At 40.9% G+C, this 10970-nt stretch overlaps 1 pseudogene; it reads right to left on the reverse strand.

Annotated features, from left to right (window-relative positions):
• Positions 1-732: 732 nt before the first annotated feature.
• LOC125156961 (GTP:AMP phosphotransferase AK3, mitochondrial-like) lies at positions 733-8784 on the reverse strand (annotated as a pseudogene).
• Between the last annotated feature and the right edge of the window lie 2186 nt (positions 8785-10970).

Raw genomic sequence — 10970 nt, forward strand, 5'->3', positions numbered from 1 at the left:
ATGTCTATTTCTAACATAAATCCTTTTCCTCAATACACATGTATTCTCAAAAGAAAACATGTCACAGAAAGTAATGCTTTCCCATATGCTAATGTAATACAATTTTATAAGACTGAAACTTTCGAGTAAACTGAAGTTATGTTTAACAACAAAATAAATACTGCATATGTGGCTAAGTTTTAAATTTCTTAGTGTAAAGGCAGCAGTGAATATGCATCCTGAAACTAATCTGCACATCCAGTTGCTTTTTTTCTGAAATTTGATAGACATGGTGTCTCACAAAATCATGAAGCACAGTGCTAATGATGCCAGTTTTTTGGCATTAGTCTATGCAAATTTCTCTGATGAAATATTTCCCCAAATGGCATAGGACTTTTTTTAACTTTTCCAGAAAAATAAGAAGCTTTTTATCAACCACTCTTCTTAACAAAAGTTATATTACTACCAATTGCTCTTCTAATTATGCTTCAGAAGATTTTTCAAAAGTTAAGACATATCTGATGTTTTTGAATTGCACACCCAAAGAAGATAACTCAATAAAACACACCAGACGGAAAGATTAATCTTAGTATCAGACCTATTTGGCACATCCTTAATTTCTAGAAGAAAATCAGTACAAGAGAAACTAATATAATTTTCAAAGAAGTCATACAAGCCACTCTTAGGACAAGGAGTTTCTAAATGCACAAATGAGGGGCATCTGCTTATTGTACTAGTTATATGCACTTTTCCTCATTGAGTAGCTGATGCTTTCAGGCTTATTTGTGGAACTTTTGTTTGCTTGTAAGAAAGCGTAGAAATAGGGCCTGATCTTGTTGGTTTCTGTTTCGGAGAATTTTTCCAACACCCCCTTTTCTGGTAAAATTCTAGGACTGGCTCTGTTTGGACTTCGTAAGCCTTTAGTCTCTGGACAGTTCACTCTGGCTTATCATCCTCACACTGAATGAGAGGCTCTCCACTCCAGTCATCAATGCTCACAGTCTTGGGAGGGTTGAAATCGATGTTGTAGACTCAGCCTCTGGCTAGATGAATCCAGCAAGCAGTGAGACATTGCTTAATGACCTCAAAGGCCACGTTCAGATGTATTGCTGCGTCTACTTGACAAGCTCCATCCAGGGCTTCTGCCTGTGGAAGTGTCCTTGGAAAACCATACAACTGTCAGCTAAATTGGGTGAGGTTTTTTAGCTCATGAAGGTCCGGCCAAGGCATGACATCATCTGGCATGAGCTTCCCTTGGTCAATGAAAGTGTTGGCTAACACACCAACTTCTGTGCCCCAAAGCACGTTGTCTTGGAGCAGGTCCCCGCTGGAGAAGTAATTCAGCACCAAGTGTTTTGTGGTGCGCAACAGCACGGTGCTGTTGCTGGATCCAGGTGCTGCCATGATCACTGCGCATATCAACCTCCACCATCAGGGCCCCAGGGAGAGGTTCCAGGCCTGGCTCCCCCTGCTCCGCAGTGGGGAAGGCTGCTGAATGTTTAATCTCATCCCAAAACACCCTCCAATTTGAAACATAAAATTATCTATCCCACCATGCATAAATTTAGTGAGATCCAAATTATAACTGCAAGTGGAGCCCCAGAATTAAGGCCATGAAGTTTTGCCAATTTTTCATTTCAGCAGCTGTTAAAATTAATTCAGTACCTATGCTATAGATGCACAAATGCCAGTTAGGGCCCCTTTACCTTTTTCTTGTATGAATTCATTTAGTAATGTTGTTTTTACAACTGGGTCAGATTCTGGACCTTTGTTTCTTTTTCTCCTTTCTATATCCACCTTTTCCCTTCTTCTTTTTCTCCTCCTCCTTTGTCTCCTCCCCCTTCTTCTTCCTCTCCTCTTCTCTTTTGTTTAAGTTTTTTTAGTTTTAATTCCAGTATAGTTAACACAGTGTGATATTAGTTTCAGGTGTACAATACAGTGGTTGAACAATTCCATACAACACCTGGTGCTCATCACAAGAGCACTCCTTAATCCTCATTTCTCTCCCTCTCTCCCTCCCTCCCTCCACTCCTCCCCCCACTCGCTCTCTTTTTCTCTCTCCATATATTTGGAGACATTATCCTTACCCTATTTACTTATAAACTTATTTCTGCAGAGAGCCTCAAATTGGTATCATGAGGGTTAGGGGCCTCCCACATCACAATAGTTTTTTTTTTGTTGTTGTTTTGTTTTGTTTTTTAGGGTTTAAGGACCATGAGCTTAAGTTGAGTTTGAATTAATCTCTTGGTATGCTACAAGAGTGTCATTGTCATTTTGTCCATGATTATCCTCAGGATGAGGATCTTTTTTGGTAACAGGCATAAGCAGCAGCAGGAACTAAAGTATCCTGTTAGTCCTAGTGAGCCATCTGCATTTAGGATTGTGAGCCTCAATAATTCAAATCTTCAAATAGCAACTGATCCTCAAATAGTGACTGTTCTTCCTCCACACAAGTGACCACCTGACCCATTCATATATTGCATATATTTCACAGGGTATAACTTTTCCCATGAATGCTCTATAGAAAGGGGGGCCAATGCCTGGTTGAGATACACAACTGATTGATCACAAGATAAAAGTTATACCCCTGAGCCTAGTGTCAGTAACAGCTAATTCTGAATTTGAAACAAATCATTCATTATAAGACACATAGATGGGTCTGGGCGACAAATATCCCAGGGATACTTTAAAGAGAACATCAATCCCTTATTCCAGTCCACAAATCCCAATTATTTATCAAAACTTCCAGCTTAGAAACTTGGTAGAACACAGCATATGCAACACAAAGGAGGACAGCTCAAAAGGCAAGCCAGCCAGTAAGTAACAGCTCAAATTACATACTTTTCATCAGATAGCAGAGCAAGTTATCAAGCCAAAGCAAAAGAAAAAAAAGACCCCCATTGGTGGTGGTCATCATCTAGACTACACTACTCACATTGCCAATAGTTGTGCCCACTCTGAAGGCACAGGATAGACCCCTCACCCCAAATAAGGTTCAGATGATGCCACATATGCACCAAGAGCATATTCAAAGGTTTAACATTCACATAATGAGGATTTTGAGGGAGAGCAGGGTAGGCTTCCCAAACAGATCTGAAAATGCCATGACAGAGCAAGAAAAGGAAACTGGCTTGGAGTTTTTATTGTGGTTAGGGGGTGGGGCCACGGCAAGTGTCCCTATGCATAATTAGGGTCTTGCATGATTTGAAACCCTCATTATCACCAATGAAGGGTGCACTTCTGTTTTTTATCAGCTTGCCCAAATGTGGGTAGATGAACAAGAGGGAGAGGTGAGGCTTAAAAGCTGTCAGAAGTCTACAATAATATAAAAATGGAGTCAGACTATTGCACCACCCAGATAAGTCAATTAATTGTAACATTAGGGGATTGTACCAAATCTGTTCTGTTTGACTTAGGAGACATTGGATAAGATTGACAACTGTAACTCCTAGTAGAATGATGGGAACCATCTGGAGGAGAGACCTTAGTCAGTTGCAGTCAAACCAGTTAAATATGTAAGCAGAGAAAAGAGTCCAGCAATAACAACATAAAGCCAAAGAGAATCATATCAGTGTCTAGAATGTTAATCTTTGTTCTTTCTGGAGTCATTGGATATTGGGAGGTTTCTGAGAGTTCTTAAACTAAGATTTGTTCTTGGTCAGCAATTGAGTTATGGGTAATAGTGGCACTCAGTGTTAAATTGACCAGATGTACTATGGATAAGAACTGAGGGAGGGAGACAGAAATTAATACTCTCCACCATTGTCCACCCAAGGTCAAAGATTTTCTTTTCCCACCAGCCAGGGCTGTTATTCTCTTTCCACAGCCACATGATTGGTATGACTGGTTCCTACAGCAGTTACTTCACCATTTTTTCCAATCCTCCCAATGTGTTACTCAAACATATCCATTGTTTTGTATCTATGTGGCTCAGAAATTTATCTGTATTTCTTGTACCATTTGAGATGCTCTCCCACCCTCTGACACGTGGGCTATGCCCAGACCACCTTAGAAATTATTACCTCATATTAATAACTATCATCAATATCCACAATTGCCCAAATTCAGTGAGCATAGCCGGACAACTGAAGAAGCATCAGATTAGTCTCCCATACCCACGATCTTGCTTCTTCCAAGTTCTAGTAGCCTGATTTCCCAGGAGTATGTGTGGAAGCAACAAACAATAGAGTGAAAAGAGTGAATTAAGTGGTTTGGATTTTCTTACAGCCCATCTTGGTTTCCTCCCCCACTCTCCAACCTCATAATTAGGCATTTTATTTAGATGGAAGGTAACCTTCTGAGGAATTACCACATTTAGAGCCCAAACTGCCTATTACAAGTGTGTGTTCCACTGGGAGCTTAGCCTTGGTTATTCAGTTATCTTTTTCATTTTCTCCTTTAAGAGTTTATTTTATCTTTCAATCCATCTACTGCCTGGGAATGATATAGGGCATAAAATGTCCATAGAATGCCTATATAACTTCCCACTATTTGTTATTTTTTGCTACAAAGACAGTACCAATGTCTAATCACATGTTTAGAGAATCAAAATATGCAACATAACCCACCTAAGAGGCATTAAATAGTATGGTCTCCGTTTGCTAAGTGGAAAGGGATGGCAATGCCATACCCTGAAAAGGTGTCTATGAAGCCAATGCCATATGGCACTCTCAAGAGGAGAGTAGAGGGCTATTATAGTCTATTTGTCAGGACCAGCTAGATCTAGTACCTCTGGATATGTGCCCCAAAGCTCCCTTTGCCACTTGAATGTGTAGCTATCAGTCTGGGCACATTTGCCAGGTTTCTTGGCCTCATGTACTAGGTATTGCTTTTTATGTGAGCCCTGGAATTAGTAGGTCTAGCTTTTGGAGTTCAACCCTGGATTATAGATGAATTACCATACACCGTGCAATGTTATATTCAGATGGATGCTGTATCCAGGTATCCTTTTCTGGATGCTGCAGATTTGATCAGTATGATGGTTACTTTTACGTATCAACTTGACTGGATCACAGGATGTCCAGATATTTGACTAAATATTATTTCTGGTGTGTTTGTGGTGATATTTCTGAATAAGATTAACAATTGAATTGGTAGACTGAGTAAAGCAGATTGCTCTTCCCAATGTGGGTGGGCATCATCCAATCTGTTGAGGGCCTGAATAGGACAAAAAAGCAGAAGGGAGAAGTTGTCCCCTTTCTGTCATACTGTTTGAGCTAGGACACCAGTCTTCTGCCCTGAGACTGAGACTCATACCATCAGGTCCTCCTGGTTCTCAGGCCTTCAGAGCTTTCCTGGGTCTCTGGCTTCCAGGTGTCAGACTCTGAGACTTCTTAGCCTCCATAATCACTTGAGCCAATTCTTCATAATAAATAAATGAATACATTAATTAGCATACAGTTGGTTTTGTTTTCTGGAGAGAACCCTGATTAATACAGATTTTGGTACTGACAGTGGTTCTAGAGGAATAGATGTTAAGAATAAGTTTTCTGAACGGTTTCAGGGTTACTGGAATTGACTCTTCATACTTACTAGATTTAAAGATGCTCATGACTATTTCTAGTAGTAAAGAGAGCAATGATAGAACATGGCAGGATCTGGCAATACAGATATGCAAAATATCTGTATTGTATATTCCTAATCAATCACTTGATTGATAAGCAAGGAGCTGGGTGACTGCATATATGATGGTTTTGGATATTTTGGGGAAATTGGTAAATATAATGATATTGGCTCATTAGGAGGTTTCTCCTAATGTCACTGGACAAAGTAGTGGGAAAAAAAAGGTGGGCTCAGGGATTTGAATATCCAGCTCAAGCACCACATAAATTATCTGAAAGCTTCTATGTGTGCCCTGAATAAGACCCTTCTCTCCTTCAGCTTCAGGGCTGAGATTGCTAAAAATAAAACACAGAATTTCATCCAGCAATTACCAGAATTACAACACAAGTTGAACTCCCAGCCTCACAGGGTATCTACTGTTAAAGTCAGGGCATTGATTAGGAAAGAATGGGATATTAAAAGTTGGGATGGGAACATATGGGAAGACCTTGATGAAGTTCAGGACATGAAGCCTCTAAATTCCACTGAGTCTGCTTTGCCAGTGAAAATGACCTCCCCACCCCCAGTAATAGCAGCTTTCCCACTCCCAGAGTTAGCAGCCCTTCCACCCCCATCTGAGATTAGCCCTGCATCACCTGAGGAAACTGTAATGTCTTCACCCAGGAAGTGAGTCATGCAAGACAATGCTGATTCTCCTCAAGACTCACTCCCACCACCCATTTGCCTCTAGACCTGTAACTAGATTCACATCTCAGCAGATCCCTAAAAGTAAGGTACAAAGCATGACCCATGAAGAGATGTGCTACACTCCAAAAGAACTGAACTGCAACTGGAGGTACCACCAGGTTAAACTTACAATGATACACTGTTATTCTCCAAGATCCATCTGTCTTCCACATAGGCCAAACAGTCAAGTTGATATGTGTGTGTGTGTGTGTGTGTGTGTGTGTGTGTGTGTGCGCGCGCGCGCGCGCGCGCGCGCGCGCGTGTGCAGGTCACCAACAGGGGTTGTGGGTCTTGTGCACTTTGCTGCCTTAGAATGTTATCTCTACAGAGGCTGAGACTTAATCATCTAGTAGTCATCCTCCTCACAGGTACAACACTGCCAGCTTTTTATAGTTTTTTCCCATAAGTCAGGGAACACACAACAAGGTGCATTCTCGGGGGGTGTTTTCCAGGGCAAACACCGTGGAAATACACTTTTGAACAGAGTTCCCTTTTTCATGTATCACTGTAGTACAGTTTTCTTTGGAGCTGCACAGAAGCAGGGGCCTAGTACACCTCAATTGGCCTTGAATTCAGCTGATCTATCTGTGAACCAGGCCCAGGCATCCTCAGGAACCTCAAGGGTACTAAAGCCCCCAAGAGGCCCAAGGTACTGGAACAGGCCCCATATATGAGACAGCCTGGAGGGTGACAAGACACTTTTTAATGTACTGTGAGATGAGATGCCATAATACCTATCTTACTTTTCCCTGAATATACCACTTCCAGTTAATAATGGGTGCTTTTGTATAATATCTATTTTGTTGGTGTTCTCATTTCTAACCCATTCCATGGTGGGAATATCAGGGTATAACAACATTTCTGTTGCTTTGTTAGTCTCTCAGAGTCCACCAACACCCAATAACAAGCCACTAATAGTCTCTCAAATGTGATCACCTACTGCCCGGTGTTGTTTGGGCGGGGGGGGGGGGGGTGTCCAAAACCCCAGGGAGCACCATTGTCTAGTAGTCAGATCTTTTTGTCACAAACTCCAGTCTGCATAATTGTCAATTACTGACACTTGTAGCTGAAAGGGCTCCTTTACTGCTGAGTGGCCCAAGTACAAGTCTCCACAGCTTGCTAGATAGTTTCTAGGGCCTGTTGCTGGTCAGGACCACATTAAAAGATGGCTACTTTTTCCTCATATGAAGTATGATGAACTTCAAATACTGAACAAGTCTATCAGATATTGTGTCCCCCTTTTGTTTGCTGGAGTTTTTAAGGTAATCAGGTTTTATTTATCAGGTTTAGGAATTGTTCTCTGCATCGTTTATAAAAGTTCAAAGTGAAATGTCAAATACCATTGGCTTTTTTCACCAGACACACAGAAATTAATTATCATATAGTTTCTTTGAGAATCTCTGCCTCAACTAGTTCTCGATTACCACCCTGGTATCTTTATTGCTTTACAGTAACTACATGACTAGAATCAGGAATCCAGGAACACTCCTGGTTTTCCATCCACATCACTACCACTATTCTAATTGTGGTATTTCTCAAAAGGGGGATACCCTTAAAATCAAGAAAAGTATGTTACAACCACTTTAGTGGGTATTGGCTCCAAAAGGCCCATATATAAGGTTTTATAAGTCCATTGTCCAGTCTGAGATTTCCAAATGTAATTAATTTGAGGCTGTGTAATTTTCCTGTTGTGCTGTAACAAATTTTCACAAACTCAGTGGCTCAAAACAACACAATTTTATTCTTTTACAGTTCTGGAGGTCAGAATTCTAAAATTAAAGTGTTAGCAGGGCTAACTTTAAGTTTCCTTTTGGAAACTTCAGAGGAGAATCCATTACCTTGCCTTTTCCATATTCTGGAGGCTATCTGAACTCATTGACTTGTGGCCCCTTCTTCTATCTTCAATACCAGCAGCATAGAGTCTTTTCTCCTCTGACCTTCTGCCTTCCTCTTATAAGGACTATAATGATTCTTATGATCACATTGGGCCCACCTGGATAATCCAGCATAAACTCCCCATTTCAAGATTATTAATTTAATCACACTTGCTTAGTTACCTTTGCCATGAAACATATTCACAGGTGCTGGGGATTAGGATGTGAACATTTTGGGGGCAGGCATCATTTAGCATACCTTACTGGCCATGCTTATGCATGCTGCCCAGAACCATAGTCTTTGTGTTCCAGTGTCCAAAAGGGTTGACAAGGTTTGGCAACCTTTATTTCCACCATGTTCCCAACACGCTGACCAGTACACAAGTCCTTCAGACCCTCTTAGGGAAGGAAGGACCCTGACCTTTGTTCTAATCTTGTTTGTCTTGAAAGTGGTAAGGTCTGGATAAAGAGGTGGTGTTGGATGAACAGTAACTTGAAGAGCATAAACTTCAGCAAGGTCCTCTTGGTCCTCCTCCTGTTTGTCCGCAGTAAATGCTGAAGCTGGCAAAGGATCATTCCCTACTACAGCCAGGATATTTAAGTTTTGTAGTTCTCTTAGGTTCTGATAGTGAGAGAGTTTCATGGGTGCAATGAACTGAATGTTTATGTGCTCCCAACACTCATATGTTTAAAACCTAATCCCCAATATGATGGCATTTGGAAGTACAGGCTTCAGGATGTGGTTAGCTTATGAGAATGGAGCCTTCATGAATGTGACTAGTGTGTTTATAAGAGAGACCCTAGAGAGTTCCCTTGACCCTTCTGTCATGTGAGGTCACAGCAAGAATATGGCAGTCTATAAACCAAGAAAGAGGCTCTCACACCAAATACCAAATATGCTTGCATCTTGACCTTGGACTTCCCAGGCCCTAGAACTGTGAGAAATAAATGTCTGTTGTTTAAACCACTTAGTCTATAGTGCTTTATTATAGCAGCATGAATAGACTAATACAATGGGCAAATTATCACTTTCTTCCCTGGAGCTCCTCTGGGATAATAGCCTGGTCCACATGGTCCTATGGTCTAGAACTTCAATTATTGTGGGGTTTTTTTGTCTTCATTATCCTAAAAGACATTTTTTTAGTCTTGTGTCCAGGATTCCATTCTGATAGTTTGTTGGACAGAATCTGGAGGCAATCTCCAGGGCACAAGGGAAGATTTTATTGTTCCTGATAGCCTAGTACTGCCAACTGAACAAATTCAGTCAATCTGACCCTGGATGAATGTCTCATCTGAACACTCATGTTCTCCATTACAAATCTAGGCTCAGGTTACAGTGACCATAAGGGAAGTTATAGCTTTCCCTGTTCTCATCCATGTGTGTTTATCAGATGACAGAAACTCATCTCAGGTAGGCCACAATTTTATCATGTGAAGACACACTGCATCAAGCCCTGATTGGTCTTTACATGTTTTTCCATGCTCATGTCATCAGACAAGGTGCATGTGACTTCAAGAATGGGGTCAGTCTTTGGGTAACCTAGTGATTTCTATCCCCTCTCACCCATCAAAACTAGTATGACTAGTAAAATTCCCTCACCTGCTAGTCAAAGGGGCCAAGCCTCTGTAGTTTAATTAGGCTTTTGCTCCAACGTACCTCTAATTTCCCATATTTCCTAGTCATTGTAAGAGTGGACCTTAGCACATCTGTGAGTATCTGACAACTCTTGATTACCAGGGAATACTTTACCTGTGCCTATAGCTAATGATCAGAGGGAAGTAGTTTTACTTTCCCAGTGGCACAGGAGGGTGAGTAACAACCATGGAATACTTTTTAGCTTTATGAGGCCCCCTCCTCTTATCTCTAACTGTAACTACTAATGCAAATCATTGGGGTTCTCATCATCATGATGGTCAAGCACCAGTTGTCTACCTTTCCCTGAGCAGTTCAGTAACTAGGTCTGCTATTGCCCACCAAGCTCCTGTTCCATATCTGGTTAATCAACCAGAGGAGTCTCACCTATCCTTTGTTCTAAAAGGGCATTTAACCCTTATAGGCCTCTAAGAGGAGGGAGTTAAAAGTCTAAATGGAGTAAATCTGCCAGGAGCAGGGCAGGGGGACCAAAGTTCCCTGTAGTATCAACTTCTCTGACTGTAAGAGTTACAAATTTTCTATCAGGAACATACCAATTTTTAGTTTGCAACTGACAGCAGTTTTTCGTTGACTTTCAGAGGGATTCAATGTTGTGAAGCTGCTATTATTTCAAGAAACTTTTCCTGGCAAGCAGACCTTGAATTTTGTTGGGGCTTATCAGTCACTCCTGCTAGCAGGCAGCCAAGGCCACTGAGAATGAGATCTTTAATTTGCCAACCAACAAAACGTTCATATATAGTGAAAACTCTGGATATCAGAGGAATTTTCTAATACTTTATAAGCATTCAAATTTCAAACACGTATCACATTTCAATCCAAGTACACATTTTTACAATGGTACACACTATGAACCATCCTGAACCTTACTCACAAACTTTTTTTACATCTCTCCATGCCAAGTTTTCCCACAATTATGTGCTTTCTTTTCTTTTCTTTTTTCTTTTTGTTTTTTTAACAGAAACACAGAACAAAGAGCTTTAAAATAGGCACTTCTGGATTTACACTATAGCCAAAAGCTCAAGGAGTAGGGGAAAAGGGTGGCACAATAAACATATCCTTGCATTTACTTTTGGTTTTAAGGTCTCAACAAATGCACTTTTAATAAAAACAAAACACCAATTGAACAGCTGGTTTTGATCTTACTTCTAGCCACTCGACCTCCAAACATTTATCAA

The sequence above is a fragment of the Prionailurus viverrinus genome, chromosome X (assembly GCF_022837055.1).
Source record: "Prionailurus viverrinus isolate Anna chromosome X, UM_Priviv_1.0, whole genome shotgun sequence".
In the NCBI taxonomy this organism is placed as follows: Eukaryota; Metazoa; Chordata; class Mammalia; order Carnivora; family Felidae; genus Prionailurus; species Prionailurus viverrinus.